Source organism: Platichthys flesus, chromosome 22 (genome assembly GCF_949316205.1).
Source record: "Platichthys flesus chromosome 22, fPlaFle2.1, whole genome shotgun sequence".
Classification (NCBI taxonomy): domain Eukaryota; kingdom Metazoa; phylum Chordata; class Actinopteri; order Pleuronectiformes; family Pleuronectidae; genus Platichthys; species Platichthys flesus.
Window position 1 is genome coordinate 1,287,371 of NC_084966.1, and position 12,278 is coordinate 1,299,648.

At 47.0% G+C, this 12,278-nt stretch overlaps 1 protein-coding gene across 4 annotated transcripts in view; it reads left to right on the forward strand.

Annotated features, from left to right (window-relative positions):
- Positions 1-12,278, forward strand: part of LOC133933750 (microtubule-associated protein 2-like) — a 38,718-nt gene that overhangs the window by 13,042 nt on the left and 13,398 nt on the right. For all 4 annotated transcript variants that reach the window (XM_062380958.1, XM_062380957.1, XM_062380961.1 and 1 more), the window contains exons 2-3: positions 1,429-1,523; positions 7,223-7,285. The gene's annotated coding sequence lies outside the window, so the exon portion shown is untranslated. The remainder of the gene's footprint in view (positions 1-1,428; positions 1,524-7,222; positions 7,286-12,278) is intronic.

Below are 12,278 nucleotides of genomic sequence, written 5' to 3' on the forward strand. Positions count from 1 at the left end.
TGATTCAGCCTCACAACTTCCTCTGTGGTCGCTGAGGTCTGGCGATCCTGTCAGGGAGTGTCTCCTGACATCAGACTGGTCCCGTCGCTTTGATTTAGTGGTTTCATTTATTTACTTCTAAAAGGATGTGCTCAGATTCATAAAGTCTATGTTGGCAGAATGCTAACGTGCTTAATGCACCATAAGCTGGACTGGACTTAAAGCAGTGGTGACCACAACCTTGAGTTGAAAGAGGATAACATGCTACACAGAATATTTCAAATCAATAATAGATTTTATACCAAAGAACACTTGAAGATAAACTCTTTATTTCCCTCTAATGCAACACGATCTCCCACCAGGAGAATCCCCCGACTCGTGTGTCCGGTCTACAGACTTCATACCGACTTCCCCCGTCCTGGCACGGCCATCGGAAACCAGTTGTGTGGTTTGAGGTCATGTTCAACATCAGCTAAATCAGGATCTCCTCCATCTCGGCTCACAGGGAAAACTACAACCAACGGCGGCCAACCTCACTAACATGGTTTGCTATTGAGGCTATTGAACGTTTCATCTGCACAAAGAGGAAGTGGACGTACAGTTGTGACCGTTCCATTAAACGATCCTGGGCTTTAGGTTCCAGAGTGGAAACTGGATCTGAAGGTCCTGCAGTGAGCGGAGGAACCTCTCTAAAGCTCATTGGTCCTGACGCCTCGCGGAGCTGAAGACTGGGACCTTTGTGAGACTCGTGAATATGAATATACCTCATTTCATGTGGTTTGAGGTTCTAGTAACGAGCAGAGAATTAGGATTTGGTTTTCCTCTGCTTGTCTGGCCCTTTACAGTCCCCCCCCCCCCCTCTCCCAGTATGTCTCTCCCCTCCTCTCCCTCTCTCCTCCCCCCTCCCAGCCTTTGTCTCAGTGGCGCTGCTGCAGCGGGCCCTGCCTGCAAATGAGCACTGGGACAGAGCCATTATTCAGCCTGGTGCAAGCCCCTGCACCCGGCTTCCACACACTGCTCGTGCTTGTGTGGACTCACGCTGCTGCTCTCCCACTCCTGTTTTTGTGCCTTTGAGCAAAGAAACTGCTTCTTTACAGTTGAGACAAACCGAAACAGGAGAATCTGGACATTTCCTGGACGGAGCCGGTCTTTCATCTGTGAACTCTATTCCCTCGGGGGGGAGGATGAGCTCCGAGTCCCTTTCAAACATGAATTAATGTGACACACAAACATACACACACACATTTCTTGCACTGTTCCACCCCGCCCCCAACTCCACTCCCCCCTCCACCAGCCACTGCAGCACAGACACTGGCTGAGTGTGTGTCTGTGTGTGTCTGTGTGTGTGGATGCAGTTTGCTCTCCGGTGATGAAAACCCTTCATCCCTCTCTGTCGGTGTGACGCTGCCCTTCTCTTGACTCTTCTCCTCCCGTCTTCTTTCTCTGCAGAAGCTGCTGCCGTGCCCCCTCCCTCCGTCTCCACCAGCGCCACCTAGTGCCCTCTCTGCACACAACAAGCTGCAATTACCACCCCACCCCTCCAGGTAGGATTTAACAATCTTCTCATCTTCTCTTTGTTGACAGGAGCCAGGGACTTTGTATTCTCCACCATGATGTTCCCTTTGTTTGCACAGATTCTCATTAGTGAGGATATTTGCCGTTGACATATTCAAACCATGGTGTGAAGCGGCCGATGTGGAGATAAGCCCGGGGCCGCCACTGTGTTTTGATGACCTTTACTCCCGTCCCTCGTCTAGACAGATTATTCAGCAGCACAGAGCGGCTCACCCTGGGTTTGCTGTCGCTCTACGTGAGGAATGAAGTGTTTACCAGACGTAGAAACACTGATCTCGTGTGATTTCTGCTCCATTGGGAAATAGCGGCTGCGATCGTGTTTAGAGGCCGAGGCTGCGATGGCATGTGGCCGATGACGGACAGCGACTCGCAGCCAACGGATTGTTGCTGGTTTCACCGCGGTGGTGACACCAGGCCGAGCGAGACCACAGGACACATCACTCTGCCTGGCAGAGCTGTCACAAGTTCACGGGAGGCTCTGGAGGAGTTTCAGGGCTGACAGGTGGTTTGTGCAGCGAGCAGGTGGTGATGGAGTGATGGTGAATCTGACTCCACGTCTTTAACTCTTCTGCAGAACCCTTCCCCTCCGCCTCTCTCTCTCTCTCTCTCTCTCTCTCTCTCTCTCTGCCTGGGTGGTTGCCGGGCAGCTCTCAGGCGAACTGTCTTTTCCTGGGAACTGACTCAGGATGACACGCCATGGCGCAGGAGGGGGGGGGGCACACGTGGCCTCTCCCTGCCCTTCTCTGCGAGGTCACAAACTGAGCCCCGTCCCCTCGGTCATCCTCCACCTCCTCATCCTCCTCTTTTCGCTGCGTCACCCTTCGTCTCCTCTCGCCCTCGACTCCAGGTCACTGCTTGGCGTGGAGGCCGGCGTGTGGCCGGGGAACCAACTGTTGCCGTGCTCGCGGGCCAGAACAAGTGGGAGGGGGGGGCATTGTTTTGGAGTCAACAGCCACCGCCGGTTCCAACTGATTTAATGTTTTTTACTAAACGAAGGCTGAAGACTCTGGAGAATGTTTCTAACTGAACCTTCATTTGTGGATATTTTGTCTAACTCTTGTTTTCAAGGTCAAACTTGTCATGTTAAAGATTCATGTAAAGTTTCCAGCTGCCACATGAGAAACTGAACTCATCCACCTTCAACATCAGCCTGAACCAGAAGCAGAGATTTGTGTGGAGCGTGCCGCAGGTGCCCTTCACAGCTCGACCTTGACAGATCGGCCCTGAAGTGTGTGTTGACATGTGATATGAGGCCGCGTGTCAGAGAGGAGCTGAACCACGGAGGCAGCGACTCTACAGCCGGCTTGTGTTGTTCCTGGAATCTGTGTTGACGGAAGATCGGCACTTTTCATATTTGTAATGTCAGGAAGACAATTTGATCATGTTACAAAATAGTGAAACATGAAGATGTGATTTTTAAACTCTCAGTAACCTCAAGTCATTCCACCTTAGAGCCCATTCTGAACATTTTTCAGAAACCCTGTCTGAACATGTGGCCTGATTCATGTGTTGCTGCTCCTCTACCTGAGGATATATACGTCTACAGAGCAGCTCTACCGCCTGTCGTAGAGCAGCTGCTGCCTCAGAGGCTCACAGACCTGCACCTGGTCCGGCCTGGTTTCATGACGCTGCAGGACGAGGTCCAGGTTGTAGATTAGGTGGAGGACACAGAGGGAGGTTGGTTTACTTTGCATCTCTGGTATGAAGAGTATGTGTCGGCCCAAGGTCTCAGTGATGTCAGATCCTGCTTCCTGGACTTCACAGCCATGTCAGTTTCATCTTTAGCCAGGGACCTTTATTTCCACTTTTCTCCCTCACAACAGATTCTTTATCTTTAGCTTTGATCGTCCTATTTCTTTTTTCAGACTAAAAGAATCTTCCTCAGAGCCGCCTGTTTCCTGCAGCTGGTTTATTTCACTTGTCCACATATTAGATGAGCAGATATCAAACATTCTTTTTGACTGTATCTGCTCGTTTTCTTCTTTTAGATTAATGAACTTGCAGAGTTTGTCTCGTTTGCTTGTCAAAACACAGAAACTGTTTATTAATGCAGCTGCTGGACGTTAGAAGAATAATCTTTATTTTGATTTTGAAATCGCGTGTCGTAGTATTTTGGAAGCGTCCTTCACCTTAACTCCCGCTTCTCTTATCTAACGTGTCAAACAAGTGTGTGTTTGTGTTGTTTGGAGGCGTGTGCCGTCCTCAGGGTGTGCGTGTCTGTGTGTGTTTGTCTGTGGGGAGACGGAGGCTGTCCATGTGAATTATGGATGAAGGAACTGGGGCGATGGCCAAGTTAAAAAGGGGAGAAAGCGAGACCTCAGAGGAGAGAGAGCTAGAGACTCTGTCAGACTTCTACAGGCTGAACCCCGAGGTTGAGCCACAACCTTCATCCGGCACGTGATCCCCATAAATCATCACATTCACTCCAGCTAGTTTCCCTTTCACACAAATCACTGTGTGGCTTTTTAAAAAAGGGTTTTCTATTTCACTTGAGTGTCCCAGTAAGACCCGGAGTGACACTTGGTTGGTTTTAAATGCAGCTGCAGTTCCTTCTAGTTGCTTGTTTAGTGGTTTCAACGATTTCAAGAGAAAAGACCAGAAACTGTATCGATGCCTGACACCGATATGGATAAGGAAAGATTGTGGAGATGTAAAATAAACTTTGGTGCATTTGCGTTTAGAGTTAATTACCCATCACCACAGAACTCCATGTCCCGACTGTCTGACTCGGCATCAGGCTCCTTGTAAACACAATAACCAGGTTGATGGAACTCTGAAACGACTTTGTGGAGCTGGAATTGAATCCAGGCTTATTGAGCTGTTGTTGTTTTTACTGCCTCCTGCTCCGGGCAGGTCGCTCTCCCTCGGTGCCAGACGAGTTTCAAGTGCCAGAAATCAATCCAGAGCCCATGAAGAGTTCCCACTAATGAGGTGATTGATGCGATTCCTTTATCTGTTATTGTGATGCATCCTGACGGCTGCAGGATTGAGTCTGAAAATATCTTTCTGTCATTTCCCCCTTTATCTCCTCTGGTGGCTCATTGGAGGCTTATCAGGCCTTTTAGCTGCGTGCAGAGATTAGGATTCATTTTCTGTTTGATGAAGTCTGTGGATTAGGTCAGATTCCGACCTCCTTCCCCTCCTTCATCTCTCTCTGACTCCTCCCTCCGCCTCCTCTTCCCTCTTCGACCCACTCGGCCTCTGTCCTCCCTGGAGGAACATGCAGGTCAAAGGAAAACGCAGAGTCCAGCGTGTTCCTTCTTTCCAGGGACGTGAGATGAGTCGCTCGTTTGTTGAACAACGTTTTTTCTTCCGTTAAGTCGACCGACAACATGAGCTGCTGGGTGGACTGTCGGTGTCTGATGAGCTTCAGGAGAAATTATCTGTCAAAGTTGTAATGAATGAGTTTGTAGTTAAGATTAGGAGATATGCATGTTTCCATTAATCTTCTCCTCCTCGTTTCATCTCATTTGCATGAATCTGTTCACTGGTTTAACTCTTAATCTCTGTACCAGTGAGTTTATGATGAGTTTCCATCAGTCGGATGAAAAACGAGGCGTCAGGAGCGATGGATCATTTACTCTGATGATTTAACGCGTGTGTCTAGAGGTATAAAGTTTTTCCTCTTGATATTTTTGGTCAGAGCTGTAACTACACATCTCTTTCTATCTCTCCATCTCCCTCTCTCTTCATCCCTCTCTTTACTTGGCGGAGCTTCTCCCCTGAAGAGACATTATTTCCTGTCTGACCTCAGTTTCCTGATTGTCTCCTTTCTTCTGTCTCCTCCATCACATCAACTCGTTTCCCTCTGAGGCTTATTTATGGCTTTTTGCCTCCTCCTCCTCTTTACGTGCAGACAGAGAACAAATTCGATTATTTTTAATAAACGATTGAAGAGACATTAAAATGCTGTGAAGTTGTTTTCATTTTTTTTTTTTAATTTAATTTGGTAAATTAGACAAATCTATTTAATCAGTCCTTCACATTAAAATCTAATACCAACAATTATTTTGCACATTTTGGTTCAACTACCTGTTTTTATTATCTTTTTAGACAGAAGTCCCTGAAGTGACAAGAGCTAAATATTATTTTTCACTTCTGTAGCTATCAAATAAGAAGGGTCTTGAGAAACCATCCTTTAAGAAACCTATAATATCTATTCCACCTTAAAATCAATATCCTTCCTGTGTGTAAAAGAAATATTAAACTGTGGTTGTAGTAAACTGAATCCGTTCTTTATTGTAAGAGGAGAATTATTCCTCTTGTGTGATTTCCCTCTTCACTCCAGGCCTCTTCTTCTTCTCTCTCCTCTAATAAATCAACCTCCGTCCTGTTTGGAGAATCTCTATCTCCTTCTCTCTATCTCTCTCTCTCTCCTTTCACACTGTTTTAAGGTTAACAGGATGCTCTGGTGTTCCACCTCCTCCCGGTCCCAAAGCAGAGTAAACGTGAGAATCTGTGTTTCCTCATGGCGGCTGTAAGCCCCTCGCTCATCCCCTGGCTCGGCCCGGAATCCAGGAATTTGACAAATCTTAAAAAACGTCTCTCTGCAGTGGAGAGTTTGTCTGGTCGGCTCGAGAAGGACACGTTCACTTGTAATCACTTGTTTATGGAAAAGATTCACTCTCTTGGATTATTATCGTCCCTTCAGTCCTTTGTTTGTTCTTTCTCTCTCTCTGTCTACAACTTTCTCATCTTTCCATTTTGTTTAGTTTTCAGTCGAAGCCTCTGAACATGTTTGTTTTACAGTTTCTCTGAATTCCACTTAAACTAAACCTGGAAAACATGAATTGTTAATGAGATTTTCTGCTTTTGTGCCATATTTGAACTCTGCGGCTCCGCCAGTGTCCATGCTGGTATTTTTTCATTTCTTGTCTCTAAAATCTGAGTTGACTTCCTGCTGCAAGAAGAAGGAATGTTCTAAATATCGTGGTTTTATTTTACATTGATTTAAACCTGACACAGTTAGAAGATGCAAATAAAGTTAAAAGATGCAATTAAGAGAATCTGAGGGATATTTAACATGTGAGGAGAATAACGCATCAAATTTCAATATGAAAGACACATTAAAATGCAGGGGGAGACAACAAAGGGATGTGTGCTGACGGTGCACGTGCACACGCCTGAGCGCACACACTCTGGACAGATGAGATTATTTTGGGCTTTGTTGTCGCGTACAGCCGATCAGCGGAAGCTTAGAAGAGCCACACGGAGGTTTGGATTAATTCAGCTGGCAGAGCCTCGGTGACCAGATCACTGGGTTCCTGCAGAATTGGGAAACTTTAGAAGTCTGGTTCCTCTTTTGTCCGCTGGTTGGAATAAAGGTATTTTGCATTTTAATGACATAAATAATCCATATTTGAAATAAAAACATTTAAACCTCAACAAACTGACTCCAGATCCTCAGAGAAACGTTGTGACGCTCTCTGCCGCCTCTCAATCGAGCCGTGGGCAGTCGGATGGTTGTGATTGGCTTTAGTCTCACGAACCCGGCGACCCTGGTCAGAGCTCAGCTGCCGCCTCGGGCTGAACATCAAGCCGGGACAATTCTGGACTCGGAGGTCACAGCGTAAAGATGGCACCGAGTCAGAGTCCTGTGTGATGATGAGAGTGAAACTTCAGCTGACTGGTTTCCTGACATGTCTCCTTCCTCTCTTGTCTCCTGCAGGCAGATCTGAGCAGACACTCGTCCCTCGTCCGTCTCATCAGTGAAGACAGAGCTTCCAGTCAGGTGAGCTCCAGGCGGCACAGAGACAATGTTCACCTGCTCATGTGTCACAGGTTATGAGATGCACACACATGTTGTCTGGACTTTGATTATAATGGAGCGTCCCCACGTTGCCACAAGCAGCTTCGTCAAATTAGCTTGTGGTAGAAAGTGAGAAACACTGGAGCAGCTGTGCAGACACCAGCAGCTCCAGCAATCTGACATTAAAACACCAAGACGAGCCTGGGGAGACGAGCCAGAGGCAGCTGGTGGAGCTGGTGCAGAGTTGATTTCCTTTCTAATTCCCTCACAGAAGACAGTTGTGTTATGAGTCCCGAGCAGGAAACTGTGGCTGCGTCCCAAGTCAGGAATTTTCTGGGGCTGCTTCCTTCGGAGGTCTCGGCCTTCTTACACCGAACCTTCTGCTCGTGTCACCAGCTCGCATCCCTCACGACTCAGGATAGAGAACCTCTGTATTAAACCTTGTCTTTACGCCTCTTTAGCTTTTTAATGCTCAGCGACTTAAAGTAAAACACAGAAGTCTGGTCGGCTGCCAGACGCTGAGCTCCTCGTCCACTCCCGGGACTTCTCACTCTCTCTTTTCCCATGACTCATCGGGGGGGCCTGGGAGTCAGATGTAAGTGGCCGCACTGAGGCAGATGATTAGCCTGGCTGTTTATGAATGTATAATGGAGGGATGGGGTCAGGGAGGGGGGGGTTAAGGGCCGATTGTTTGCGTTGATGTCATCGAGATATTTTCACCCTCCCCCCCGACACAAAAAAAAAGAAGTAGTGAATAAGTGGAAACTCCAGTCTGGTGTTTTTTAAAGTTTGAGTTACTGGACAGGAAATGAAAAGACGCAGGGAGAAGCTAAATGTAGATTGTGAGAGTAAAGAAGCCTTGTGTTTGTGTGTGTGTGCGTCTATATTTAGCTCATTTAAACAATGTGTTCGCTCTCAGGCAGAGAGTTGTGGGTTTGTGGATGCGTTTTCGGGGGCGTTAGGGAGAGGGTGTGTTTATTTGAGTGTGGTGGAGGTTGTGGGTTTGTGTTTGTAGGTGTGTGTATGGGCGTGAGCAGGGAGACGCCTCAGCTGTGACACACAGGGATTTAAGTTATATATTATATATACAGAACAGACTCAGATCTAATGTTCCCACATTCGAAGCTCAGATTGTTTATATTCAAGAAGCTGGAACCACTGAAATACGACTTTAACGATTATTGATTATCTGGCAATTTAATCAGTCGGCAAATTGCTGTTGAATGATCAATATTTCAGTTTTCTACATTTCTTTAAAATGAAAAGAAAGTTGAGTCAGGTTGAAATACAGCCGTTAACAAACCTGGAATCAGCTTTTTATTATCGTGTTTAAATCCAAGTGTCCAAATGTCCATAGAGATAAGACAGTGACATGTGGAGGACCCTCTGCCCTCAACCACCAGCCATCAGAGTATTGATGATTTAAAAGGTTCGGCCCCTATTTTTGTTAGAAACGTAACACAGCCCCCCCCCCCCCCACACACACACACACACTCACTCACCCCAACACGCCTGCAGGGTCTGGTGACCTATTTCCAGATCCATAACGTGGTCGAAGTGCAGCTCTGTGCCGCCGCCGCCATCCTCCTCCTGACCGCCACCGGCCCGGCCCCTCCCCTCCCTCCTCTGGGTCTCATGTCGCCATGGGAACAGTGACATCACCGCAGGGCGGGGCTTGTGCGTGCCAGGAAGCATCGACTTGAGGCTGAAGGTGCAGAGCAGCCGATGACACAGCAGGAAGCTGCAGCCGGCTCAACTCTTTAATCCACTTAAAGGGGAAACAGGAAGAACAGCACATAATTAGCAATGATAAGAATCAATGAATATTTTAATTTACAGTTTTTAAATGATCGTTTTCTTTCTTGAATCGTACTTTATTTTATATTCTTGAGAAAAACTAGAGAACAATACTACAAATACATCAAGACGGTTCTTATTAATATGAATAATTGTTGTATATTCTTTGAAATACTCTTATAAATGAGCTTCCAGCCTCCCTGGTGGAGTCCTGCAAGTTTTCAGGTCAGTGGATTCACCGGCAGATCTGAAGACTGTGAGACTGAAGCATTTCATATCGTCAATTATTCCCCCTGAAATCTGAAAATATTATAAACGTCTCACAATGTCCGAGAACATTTCCAGTTTCCTGGAAATCTGTGTTTTTTTGGTGTCGTCCTGCTGACAAACAAACAAACGGGAGAAAACATGAGCTGAGAGCCTGAGGTAATAACTGGCAATAAATCAATAATGAAAATTGGTTTTTACTTCTTCAGTTGAAGCTTTGATTCTAACTGAATTTGCAGTTTTATAAAATCGTTCCACTGATTTGTTGTCGTGTTGTCGCTGTCAGCATCTCATCACATGATTCCAATTTACAACTTTGATTCATAATTTCTTTAACTGAGGCAAAAGGTTTTTAGTGATAATGAAAAAGTTTAATCCGAAATGATTAGTCACATAATCTCAGTGCACCTCTACTGCCTGTACTACGGTACTTAATTTGTAGGGAGTGGAATCCTCCCTGAATCTCCTGTAAGCAGGAGTGTGTTTTTCTTTCTGTGTGTGTATGTGTGTGTGTTCACCACACACACTGTTCATTCACACTTCACTGGTTATGCTTCAGTCCCGCACACGTTTCTGCTGAGTCAACAAAACTTAATCCGCTCGTCTGCTGAGGAGGAGGAGGAGGAGGAGGAGGAGGAGGAGGAGGAGGAGAAGAAGGAGGAAGCTGGAGTCCGGGTTAATTACAGGTCACGACAACCTTGCTGTCGTCCTCCTTGTCAATGTGATATTTACCCATCATACCTTGCAACAAACCATGCAGTGTTCATACATATACTCCAATTAACGTGCCACTAACCCCCCCCAGCCAAGTCCAGCAGGTTGTTTTTTGGTCCAATCAAAGTTGGATGTACTAGTTAGTGTTTGTGACAATCATCAAATGTTCACATGTCTGTAAACATGTAAATAATTTGTCTGACGTATTGATTATTTATGGAAAAGCAAAGCAGTGACCTCCTTATTGTGTCTTAGTGAACAAACTACTCACGGCAGCAGGAGAAGAGGACCAGGAGACAAAAGCTTCTTATGTCCAGTGAATAAAACATCACTGTGACTCTGAGAATAAGAGAAACTGAAAACATAAATCAGGGTTAAAAGTTCAAATAATATACAACTATAGAAAATAACAGTTTACAGTATAAAAGACACCAAGGAGATACAATAGAGATGGTATTCTACATGATGAGATCTGATTCACACACACAATGAGGATTAAGGGCAGGTTGGCCCACTGAGGGGCTGCCAGAGATTCCATCCTCCCTCCTAAATGGATGGTGACATTCCGATGAGAGCGGCGCTCCACGGAGGCGTGATGGCTGACCCAGATCAGGGTGGGGCTGGTGGAAAGAAGGGGGGGGGGTAGCTGCAAACAGGGAGGGGAAGTAAGGTCGGATTAAGGCTGGGGTGCGGTGGCGCCGTTGCGATGAGGAAGAGGAGGGATGCTCGGGCTGGATGGTAAAGTGAAGTGTGGCGAGTGTGAGACATACTAACGAGGGGTGTGGGGGGGGGGGGGGCCTCCTCCTCACCTTCCCTCCCTCTCTGGCAGAGACGAGGCCTCCAGGTTGAGTCCATAGATGTGACGAGATGTGACAGGGCTTCTTTGACTGATGCTGCTGTTGATTTAACCTCGTCCCCCATCACACGCTGAGCGGCTCTGCTTCCTTTCTCCTCTCTCAAAACAAAAAACCATTAACTTAACACTGATATTTCACAGATTGAGATTCTACACAAGAAAAACAAGCTGATTTCTCCTGGTTTCATCAGTTTGTGAAGAACCGTAAATAACGGTGGATCAATTCGTTCAAAACAATAACCACCCAAACCAACCTGAACACATGTGCCAGACCTCTCTAAAGAGCATGTGCAGGATTCTTTCTTTGGATTCCTCTCTTAGATTGTGGGACTGTAGTGTTGTGCAGGCATCATCATAAAGGGAGTCTGGCCCCCTGTGAAGTTGTGCGTCTGAATCTGTTAGGAAATGATCTATTCTGGTCGTTTTCTCTTTCTCTATCAAAGCAGCTCTTTGCTTTGTCATCGTCCTTCTCAGGGACAAAGTGTGAAGACAGACGCTGGCCTGTTATTTACTAACCAGCAGCTGGAAGCCGGTCGGCTCTGAACCAGCATCGACACCGCCTGGCTGTCAGCGCACTGGTTTCCTTCCTTAGCAACAGCTGCGACTGTAGACGGAGCCCTGGGCTGGGATTTCTACTCTCAGACAGTTTGGCCCAGTATCTTCCCCAGTGTCAGTGGGTCCTTACTCCTCCTCCCTCCTCCCTCCTCCCTCTCTCCTCTCTCTCTCCTCTGATCCTCACATCTTCCCACTGCAGCAGACATTAACCCACATCACCGAGAGCCTGTCGCCACGCAGCACTGCAGGGGAGGAGGGAGGGATGAGGAGGGATGGGCAGGAAGAGAGAGGGATGAAGAGGAGGGGTGCACAGGCCGACACCAGTATATTTCACATGGGCTGATAGTAGGAGAAAAGAGGAGGAAGAACATGATGAAAGAGAAGAGCAGCTTGAGAAAGACACAGATTTAGAGGAAGCTGCTGGTGGAGGTGACGAGGAAACACAGGTTGTTCTGATGGATCAGCTGCTTGATGATGAAGATGCAGTTTATTAGAGAGGGAGGGTCCTCGTGCTCATCCTGTTTAAACAGGGGGGGGGGGGGGGCTGCTCCACTCGATGCTGTCTTCTGTTGTTATTGAAATAAATGAGGGGGGGAGGGGGGCTTGTTGCGCCCAAGCTAATAAGTGCAATTATGTATCCCAAGGTGTGTGTGTGTGTGTTTGTGTGTGTGTCTCCACCCATAAGACCGGTACTGGTTGCCGTGGTAACAGCCTCCCTCTCTCTGGTGCTGATGGGATGTGAAGGGTGTATGGGGGGGGGGTGTGTCCACATCTTTTCTTTCTCCC